The sequence below is a fragment of the Melanerpes formicivorus genome, unplaced genomic scaffold (assembly GCF_026170545.1).
Source record: "Melanerpes formicivorus ecotype bairdi unplaced genomic scaffold, bMelFor1.0.p_v2 SCAF_233, whole genome shotgun sequence".
Classification (NCBI taxonomy): Eukaryota; Metazoa; Chordata; class Aves; order Piciformes; family Picidae; genus Melanerpes; species Melanerpes formicivorus.
The window spans coordinates 250,001-260,000 of NW_027142585.1; positions in this window are offsets into that span (position 1 = coordinate 250,001).

The window sequence follows — 10,000 nt, forward strand, 5'->3', positions numbered from 1 at the left end:
AGAGCACGTCTACTCGCCGAGGGAGAGCACGTCTACTCGCCGGGGAGAGCACGTCTACTCGCCCAGGGAGAGCACGTCCTACTCGCCCAGGGAGAGCACGTCTACTCGCCCAGGAGAGCACGTCTACTCGCCCAGGGAGAGCACGTCTACTCGCCCAGGGAGAGCACGTCTACTCGCCCAGGGAGAGCACGTCTACTCGCCCAGGGAGAGCACGTCTACTCGCCCAGGGAGAGCACGTCTACTCGCCCAGGGAGAGCACGTCTACTCGCCCAGGGAGAGCACGTCTACTCGCCGAGGGAGAGCACGTCTACTCGCCGAGGGAGAGCACGTCTACTCGCCGAGGGAGAGCACGTCTACTCGCCGAGGGAGCGTCAGGAGAGCACGTCTACCTCCCGGCTGAGGGAGAGCACGGGGGGGGGGGACAAAGACAGGCGGCAGCAGCTTCGGTGAACGTCACCCGGGAGGCGACCGGGGCTGTCCCGGGGCAGTCCCGGGAAGCCGGCGTCCGGCACAGGGAACCGTCAGCTGCCGGACCGGGGCGAATCCCCGCGGCCACGGCAGGGGTGGGGGCTCGAGACAGCCGGCAGCCGCTTCGGTGAACGTCACCCGGGAGGAGACTGGGGCCCTCCCGGGACCGTCCCGGGAAGACGACGTTCGGCACGAGATCCCGGCCGCGGCCGGACCGGCTCGAAGCCCCGCGGCCCCGGCACGGGGGAGGCCCAAAGACTGGCGGCAGCCGCTTCGCTGAACGTCACCCGGCCGGCGACCGGGGCCGTCCCGGGGCCGTCCCGGGATGCCGGCTTCCGGCACGGGGTCCCGGCCGCGGCCGGAGCGGCTCGAATCCCCGCGGTCCCGGCAGCAGCCGGAGCCGCTCGCCGTTCGGGCTCCCGGCACCCTACGGATCCGGCGACTCGTTCGCGGGCGGCGGGGGGAGGCAGTGAAGGAGGTGCGGGCAGAAGCGGCAGCGGAGGCGGAGGGGGGGGGGGGGTGCTCGGAGACAGCCGTCAGCCGCTTCGGTGAACGTCACCCGGGAGGCGACCGGGACCGGCCCGGGGCAGTCCCGGGAAGCCGGCGTCCGGCACAGGGAACCGTCAGCTGCCGGACCGGGGCGAATCCCCGCGGCCACGGCAGGGGTGGGGGCTCGAAGACAGCCGGCAGCCGCTTCGGTGAACGTCACCCGGGAGGAGACTGGGGGCCCTCCCGGGACCGTCCCGGGAAGACGACGTTCGGCACGAGATCCCGGCCGCGGCCGGACCGGCTCGAAGCCCCGCGGCCCCGGCACGGGGGAGGCCCAAAGACTGGCGGCAGCCGCTTCGCTGAACGTCACCCGGCCGGCGACCGGGGCCCGTCCCGGGGCCGTCCCCGGGATGCCGGCTTCCGGCACGGGGTCCCGGCCGCGGCCGGAGCGGCTCGAATCCCCGCGGTCCCGGCAGCAGCCGGAGCCGCTCGCCGTTCGGGCTCCGGCACCCTACGGATCCGGCGACTCGTTCGCGGGCGGCGGGGGGAGGCAGTGAAGGAGGTGCGGGCAGAAGCGGCAGCGGAGGCGGAGGGGGGGGGGGGGTGCTCGGAGACAGCCGGCAGCCGCTTCGGTGAACGTCACCCGGGAGGCGACCGGGACCGGCCCGGGGCAGTCCCGGGAAGCCCGGCGTCCGGCACAGGGAACCGTCAGCTGCCGGACCGGGGCGAATCCCCGCGGCCACGGCAGGGGTGGGGGCTCGAAGACAGCCGGCAGCCGCTTCGGTTGAACGTCACCCGGGAGGAGACTGGGGCCCTCCCGGGACCGTCCCGGGAAGACGACGTTCGGCACGAGATCCCGGCCGCGGCCGGACCGGCTCGAAGCCCCGCGGCCCCGGCACGGGGGGAGGCCCAAAGACTGGCGGCAGCCGCTTCGCTGAACGTCACCCGGCCGGCGACCGGGGCCGTCCCGGGGCCGTCCCGGGATGCCGGCTTCCGGCACGGGGTCCCGGCCGCGGCCGGAGCGGCTCGAATCCCCGCGGTCCCGGCAGCAGCCGGAGCCGCTCGCCGTTCGGGCTCCCGGCACCCTACGGATCCGCCGACTCGTTCGCGGGCGGCGGGGGGAGGCAGTGAAGGAGGTGCGGGCAGAAGCGGCAGCGGAGGCGGAGGGGGGGGGGGGTGCTCGGAGACAGCCGGCAGCCGCTTCGGTGAACGTCACCCGGGAGGCGACCGGGGACCGGCCCGGGGGCAGTCCCGGGAAGCCGGCGTCCGGCACAGGGAACCGTCAGCTGCCGGACCGGGGCGAATCCCCGCGGCCACGGCAGGGGTGGGGGCTCGAAGACAGCCGGCAGCCGCTTCGGTGAACGTCACCCGGGAGGAGACTGGGGCCCTCCCGGGACCGTCCCGGGAAGACGACGTTCGGCACGAGATCCCGGCCCGCGGCCGGACCGGCTCGAAGCCCCGCGGCCCCGGCACGGGGGAGGCCCAAAGACTGGCCGGCAGCCGCTTCGCTGAACGTCACCCGGCGCGACCGGGGCCGTCCCGGGGCCGTCCCGGGATGCCGGCTTCCGGCACGGGGGTCCCGGCCGCGGCCGGAGCGGCTCGAATCCCCCGCGGTCCCGGCAGCAGCCGGAGCCGCTCGCCGTTCGGGCTCCCGGCACCCTACGGATCCGCCGACTCGTTCGCGGGCGGCGGGGGGAGGCAGTGAAGGAGGTGCGGGCAGAAGCGGCAGCGGAGGCGGAGGGGGGGGGGGGGTGCTCGGAGACAGCCGGCAGCCGCTTCGGTGAACGTCACCCGGGAGGCGACCGGGACCGGCCCGGGGCAGTCCCGGGAAGCCGGCGTCCGGCACAGGGAACCGTCAGCTGCCGGACCGGGGCGAATCCCCGCGGCCCACGGCAGGGGGTGGGGGCTCGAAGACAGCCGGCAGCCGCTTCGGTGAACGTCCACCCGGGAGGAGACTGGGGCCCTCCCGGGACCGTCCCGGGAAGACGACGTTCGGCACGAGATCCCGGCCGCGGCCGGACCGGCTCGAAGCCCCGCGGCCCCGGCACGGGGGGAGGCCCAAAGACTGGCGGCAGCCGCTTCGCTGAACGTCACCCGGCCGGCGACCGGGGCCGTCCCGGGGCCGTCCCGGGATGCCGGCTTCCGGCACGGGGTCCCGGCCGCGGCCGGAGCGGCTCGAATCCCCGCGGTCCCGGCAGCAGCCGGAGCCGCTCGCCGTTCGGGCTCCCGGCACCCTACGGATCCGGCGACTCGTTCGCGGGCGGCGGGGGGAGGCAGTGAAGGAGGTGCGGGCAGAAGCGGCAGCGGAGGCGGAGGGGGGGGGGGGGTGCTCGGAGACAGCCGTCAGCCGCTTCGGTGAACGTCACCCGGGAGGCGACCGGGACCGGCCCGGGGCAGTCCCGGGAAGCCGGCGTCCGGCACAGGGAACCGTCAGCTGCCGGACCGGGGCGAATCCCCGCGGCCACGGCAGGGGTGGGGGCTCGAAGACAGCCGGCAGCCGCTTCGGTGAACGTCACCCGGGAGGAGACTGGGGCCCTCCCGGGACCGTCCCGGGAAGACGACGTTCGGCACGAGATCCCGGCCGCGGCCGGACCGGCTCGAAGCCCCGCGCCCCGGCACGGGGGAGGCCCAAAGACTGGCGGCAGCCGCTTCGCTGAACGTCACCCGGCCGGCGACCGGGGCCGTCCCGGGGCCGTCCCGGGGATGCCGGCTTCCGGCACGGGGTCCCGGCCGCGGCCGGAGCGGCTCGAATCCCCGCGGTCCCGGCAGCAGCCGGAGCCGCTCGCCGTTCGGGCTCCCGGCACCCTACGGATCCGCCGACTCGTTCGCGGGCGGCGGGGGGAGGCAGTGAAGGAGGTGCGGGCAGAAGCGGCAGCGGAGGCGGAGGGGGGGGGGGGGTGCTCGGAGACAGCCGTCAGCCGCTTCGGTGAACGTCACCCGGGAGGCGACCGGGACCGGCCCGGGAAGCCATCGTCCGGCCCCGGATCCCGGCCGCGGCCGGGACCGGCTCGAATCCCCGCGGCCCCGGCACGGGGGAGGCCCAAAGACTGGCGGCAGCGCGCTTCGCTGAACGTCACCCGGCCGGCCGACCGGGGCCGTCCCGGGGCCGTCCCGGGATGCCGGCTTCCGGCACGGGGTCCCGGCCGCGGCCGGACCCGGCTCGAAGCCCCGCGGCCCCGGCAGCAGCCGGAGCCGCTCGCCGTTCGGGGCTCCCGGCACCCTACGGATCCGGCGACTCGTTCGCCGGCGGCGGGGGGAGGCAGTGGAGGGGGTGCGGGCAGAAGCGGCAGCGGAGGCGGAGGGGGGGGGGCTCGAAGACAGCCGGCAGCCGCTTCGGTGAACGTCACCCGGCCGGCGACCGGGGCCGTCCCGGGGCCGTCCCGGGATGCCGGCTTCCGGCACGGGGTCCCCGGCCGCGGCCGGACCGGCTCGAATCCCCGCGGTCCCGGCAGCAGCCGGAGCCGCTCGCCGTTCGGGCTCCCGGCACCCTACGGATCCGCCGACTCGTTCGCGGGCGGCGGGGGGAGGCAGTGAAGGAGGTGCGGGCAGAAGCGGCAGCGGAGGCGGAGGGGGGGGGGCTCGAAGACAGCCGGCAGCCGCTTCGGTGAACGTCACCCGGCCGGCGACCGCGGCCGTTCCGGGGCCGTCCCGGGAAGCCTGCGACAGGCACGGGGTCCCGGCCGCGGCCGGACCCGCACTGGGTGCCGCCGCCTCGGGCTCTCGGGACGGTATGGATCCGCCGACTCGTTCGCCGGCAGCGGGGGGAGGCAGTGGAGGGGGTGCGGGGAGAAGCGGCAGCGGAGGCGGAGGCGGGGGGGGGCTCGAAGACAGCCGGCAGCCGCTTCGGTGAACGTCACCCGGGAGGCGACCGGGACCGGCCCGGGAAGCCATCGTCCGGCCCGGGATCCCGGCCGCGGCCGGACCGGCTCGAATCCCCGCGGCCCCGGCACGGGGGAGGCCCAAAGACTGGCGGCAGCCGCTTCGCTGAACGTCACCCGGCCGGCGACCGGGGCCGTCCCGGGGCCGTCCCGGGATGCCGGCTTCCGGCACGGGGGTCCCGGCCGCGGCCGGACCGGCTCGAAGCCCCGCGGTCCCGGCAGCAGCCGGAGCCGCTCGCCGTTCGGGCTCCCGGCACCCTACGGATCCGGCGACTCGTTCGCCGGCGGCGGGGGGAGGCAGTGGAGGCGGTGCGGGGAGAAGCGGCAGCGGAGGCGGAGGGGGGGCGGGGGGGACGATAGTGGCGGGGGGCGGGGGGTTGCTCGAAGGCAGCCGGCAGCCGGTTCGGTGAACATTCGCCGGGGCGGGGGGGCGACCTGTCCGTGCCCGGGGCAGCCCCGGAAGCCGGCAGCCAGCACGGGGTCCCGGCAGCACCTGTTCCCTGCCCTGGGACTTGCCGTGCCCGGAGGCCGGTTGCCGGGTGGGGGAGCGATGAGAGGCGGGGCGCAGCGGCCGGGGGCAGCGCCGGGCGGCAGCGGGGGGCTGGGCGGGTGGGGTAGGCGTCGAGCGGCAAGCCCTCGGCTGCAGCGAATTGTTCGGCGGTGCGGGGGGGGGGGGGGACGGGGACGACACGTTGGGGGCGCCGAGGTCCGAGCCACCCCCGGCCCCAGGGGCGGCCGGAGGGGGAGGCCGGTGCCTGGCCCTGGGAGCTGCTGGGCGCCGGATGGCCGAGGGTGCGTCAGAAGCGCCGCCCGAGCGGCCGAGCAGGTCCTCCAGAAAGGCCTAGGGTGGCTTCGAGGGCCCCGGGAGCAGTCGAGGGAGGCCTCCAGGCAGGTCTGGAGTGGATGGGAGGCCTTCCAAAGCAGACAAGGGAGGCTGCCAGCAGGGCCTAGGCTGGCACTGCAGCCTGTAAATGGTTGGGGGGGGGGCCTCTGGTGCGGCCTGGAGTCTCTGGGTGGCGTCCAGAGAGGTGCAAAAGATCCTCTGGTGCGGCCTGTGGTGGCTGAGAAGCCTGCAGAGCGTGCGGGGGAGGCTTCTGCTGCGGCCTGGGGTGGGTCGGAAGCCTGCAGAGCGTGCGGGAGAGGCTTCTGGTGCGGCCCTGGGGTGGCTGAGAAGCCTGCAGAGCGTGCGGGGGAGGCTTCTGTTGGGGCCTGGGGTGGCTGAGAAGCCTGCAGAGCGTGCGGGAGAGGCTTCTGGTGCGGCCTGGGGTGGCTGAGAAGCCTGCAGAGCGTGCGGGAGAGGCTTCTGCTGCGGCCTGGGGTGGCTGAGAAGCCTGCAGAGCGTGCGGGAGAGGCTTCTGGTGCGGCCTGGGGTGGCTTGAGAAGCCTGCAGAGCGTGCGGGAGAGGCTTCTGCTGCGGCCTGGGGTGGTCCTGAGAAGCCTGCAGGGCGTGCGGGAGAGGCTTCTGCTGCGGCCTGGGGTGGCTGAGAAGCCTGCAGAGCGTGCGGGGGGAGGCTTCTGGTGCGGCCTGGGGTGGCTGAGAAGCCTGCAGAGCGTGCGGGGAGAGGCTTCTGTTGGGGCCTGGGGTGGCTGAGAAGCCTGCAGAGCGTGCGGGGGAGGCTTCTGGTGCGGCCTGGGGGGTGGCTGAGAAGCCTGCAGAGCGTGCGGGGGAGGCTTCTGGTGCGGCCTGGGGTGGCTGAGAAGCCTGCAGAGCGTGCGGGGGAGGCTTCTGCTGCGGCCTGGGGTGGGTCGGGAAGCCTGCAGAGCGTGCGGGAGAGGCTTCTGTTGGGCCTGGGGTGGCTGAGAAGCCTGCAGAGCGTGCGGGGGGAGGCTTCTGCTGCGGCCTGGGGTGGCTGAGAAGCCTGCAGAGCGTGCGGGAGAGGCTTCTGCTGCGGCCTGGGGTGGCTGAGAAGCCTGCAGAGCGTGCGGGAGAGGCTTCTGCTGCGGCCTGGGGTGGCTGAGAAGCCTGCAGGGCGTGCGGGAGGAGAGCTTCTGCTGCGGCCTGGGGTGGCTGAGAAGCCTGCAGAGCGTGCGGGGGGGAGGCTTCTGGTGCGGCCTGGGGTGGCTGAGAAGCCTGCAGAGCGTGCGGGAGAGGCTTCTGTTGGGGCCTGGGGTGGGTCGGAAGCCTGCAGAGCGTGCGGGAGAGGCTTCTGTTGGGGCCTGGGGTGGCTGAGAAGCCTGCAGAGCGTGCGGGGGAGGCTTCTGGTGCGGCCTGGGGTGGCTGAGAAGCCTGCAGAGCGTGCGGGGGAGGCTTCTGCTGCGGCCTGGGGTGGGTCGGAAGCCTGCAGAGCGTGCGGGAGAGGCTTCTGTTGGGCCTGGGGTGGCTGAGAAGCCTGCAGAGCGTGCGGGGGAGGCTTCTGCTGCGGCCTGGGGTGGGACGGAAGCCTGCAGAGCGTGCGGGGGAGGCTTCTGCTGCGGCCTGGGGTGGTCTGAGAAGCCTGCAGAGCGTGCGGGAGAGGCTTCTGCTGCGGCCTGGGGTGGCCTGAGAAGCCTGCAGAGCGTGCGGGAGAGGGCTTCTGTTGGGGCCTGGGGTGGCTGAGAAGCCTGCAGAGCGTGCGGGGGAGGCTTCTGCTGCGGCCTGGGGTGGCTGAGAAGCCTGCAGAGCGTGCGGGAGAGGCTTCTGCTGCGGCCTGGGGTGGCTGAGAAGCCTGCAGAGCGTGCGGGAGAGGCTTCTGCTGCGGCCTGGGGTGGCTGAGAAGCCTGCAGAGCGTGCGGGAGAGGCTTCTGCTGCGGCCTGGGGTGGCTGAGAAGCCTGCAGAGCGTGCGGGAGAGGCTTCTGGTGCGGCCTGGGGTGGCTGAGAAGCCTGCAGAGCGTGCGGGGGAGGCTTCTGCTGCGGCCTGGGGTGGCTGAGAAGCCTGCAGGGCGTGCGGGAGAGGCTTCTGCTGCGGCCTGGGGTGGCTGAGAAGCCTGCAGAGCGTGCGGGAGAGGCTTCTGCTGCGGCCTGGGGTGGCTGAGAAGCCTGCAGAGCGTGCGGGAGAGGCTTCTGTTGGGGCCTGGGGTGGCTGAGAAGCCTGCAGAGCGTGCGGGGGAGGCTTCTGCTGCGGCCTGGGGTGGCTGAGAAGCCTGCAGAGCGTGCGGGGGAGGCTTCTGCTGCGGCCTGGGGTCTCTGGGTGGCCTCTAGAGAGGTGCAAAAGACCCTCTGGGTTGGGCTGGGGTGGCTCTTGGACCCCTGCCACACAGTGGAGAGCGGCCTCCGGCCCGCCACCTGTGTCCCTGTGTGCCTGAGTGCCTGTGTCCCTGTGTCCCTGTGTCCCTGAGTGCCTGAGTGCCTGTGTCCCTGTGTCCCTGTGTCCCTGAGTGCCTGAGTGCCTGAGTGCCTGTGTCCCTGTGTCCTTGTGTCCCTGTGTCCCTGTGTCCCTGTGTGCCTGAGTGCCTGTGTCCCTGTGTCCCTGTCTGTGTACCTGTGTGCGAGAGTGTCCGGCACGCCACCCAGCGGCGGCGGGCAAGCAGGTAGGCGGGTGGGCGGGCCGGCGAGGGCCAGTGTGAGTTTGGGGGGTGGGAGGGGAGGCGGCAGCTGGAAGCGTCAGAGGAGGGGGCGTGGCTCCGGCTGGCCCCGGGAGCAGGTTCCCGGGACCGGGACCGGCTGGACCCGGCGGGTGGTTGATCCCGGGGCGGGGGGCAGAGGCGGCGGGAAGCGGCAGCTGCGTGTGCGGCGGGGGGGTGGAGGGCGAACCGCGGCGGGAAGCGGATGCTTCAGAGCAGGTTACGGGGGCGGGGACGGACGACACCACCTGTCCCCGCCCCGGGACGGGCTGGACCCGGCGCCCTGGACCCGGCGCCGTGTACCCGCCGCCGCCCCCGCCGCCGCCCCCCTCCGCCACCCCGGGACCCCGACGTTTTTTGGCGCCCGCGCCTTTTTTTGCTCCCCGCCTGCCCGCGCTGCCCCGGGCCCTCCCCCGGGGCGGGGCGGGAGGGAGGGACGGACGGACGGGTAGCCGGGGATCTCCGAGCGCGCGCCACCAGACCGAGGCGGGTCCCGGCGGCGGCGGCGGCGGCGGCGGCGGCGGCGGCAGCAGCAGCAAGCGACGGCGGGGGGGGCAGGCTAGGGAGAGAGGGGGAGCGGCATGCGGTAGGGCTGGGGGGTTTGTTTCGGGGGGGAGGGGTGGGGGGGGGTGGCAGCGGTCAGCGAGAGCGGGGAGAGGGGGAGCGGCATGCGGTAGGGCTGGGGTGTTTTTGGGGTGGGGGCGTTGGGGGGATTAGCGGGCGGGCGGGCAGCCCAGCCAAGCGGCAAGCCGGGGGGCGGGCGAGGGCGGCTTTAGGGCCGGAGGAGCGGAGCGCAACCTCCCCCGTGCAGGCTCCAGCGTGGAGAGCAGCAAGTTTTTGGGGACGGGGGACGACGGACGGGAGGGGCAGCGGCGAGAGGCTAGCTGCGGCAAGGGGCACCGGCACGGCCGCCCTAACAGCGCCGCCTCGGTCGCAGGGGTTAGAGAGCAGCCGGGCAGCCCGGGAGGGAAGCGGCAGCCCGCGTCGCGATCCCCCCTCCAGGGGACAATGTGGGAAGGGGAAGCCGCGGCGGCTTTGGCGGGGGGTGCCCAGCTGCTAGCGGCTTCGGGGGGCAGTTAGCGGCGGCGGGGGGGGGGGAGATGGGTCGCGGCAGCGGCAAGAGATAACGGCGGGCGGGGGGGCTCCGTGCAAAGCGGTAACGGGAGCCGGGGGGTGTGGGGAGCTGGGGGTGGCAGCAGCGGCAAGAGGCAACGTCGGGAGGGGGGGCTCCGCGCAAACCGGTAACGGGGGCCGGGGGGTGTGGGGGGGGCGGTGGTGGCCGCGGCAAGAGGCAACGGCAGGCGGGGGGGCTCCGCGCAAACCGGCAGCGGGGGGGGGGGGCGGGGGTAGCGGCAAGAGGCAACGGCGGGAAGGGGGGGCTCCGCGCAAACCGCTAACGGGAGCCGGGGGGTGTGGGGAGCTGGGGGTGGCAGCAGCGGCAAGAGGCAACGTCGGGAGGGGGGGCTCCGCGCAAACCGGTAACGGGGGCCGGGGGGTGTGGGGGGGGCGGTGGTGGCCGCGGCAAGAGGCAACGGCAGGCGGGGGGGCTCCGCGCAAACCGGCAGCGGGGGGGGGGCGGGGGTAGCGGCAAGAGGCAACGGCGGGAAGGGGGGGCTCCGCGCAAACCGGCAGCGGGGGGGGGGCGGGGGTAGCGGCAAGAGGCAACGGCGGGAAGGGGGGGCTC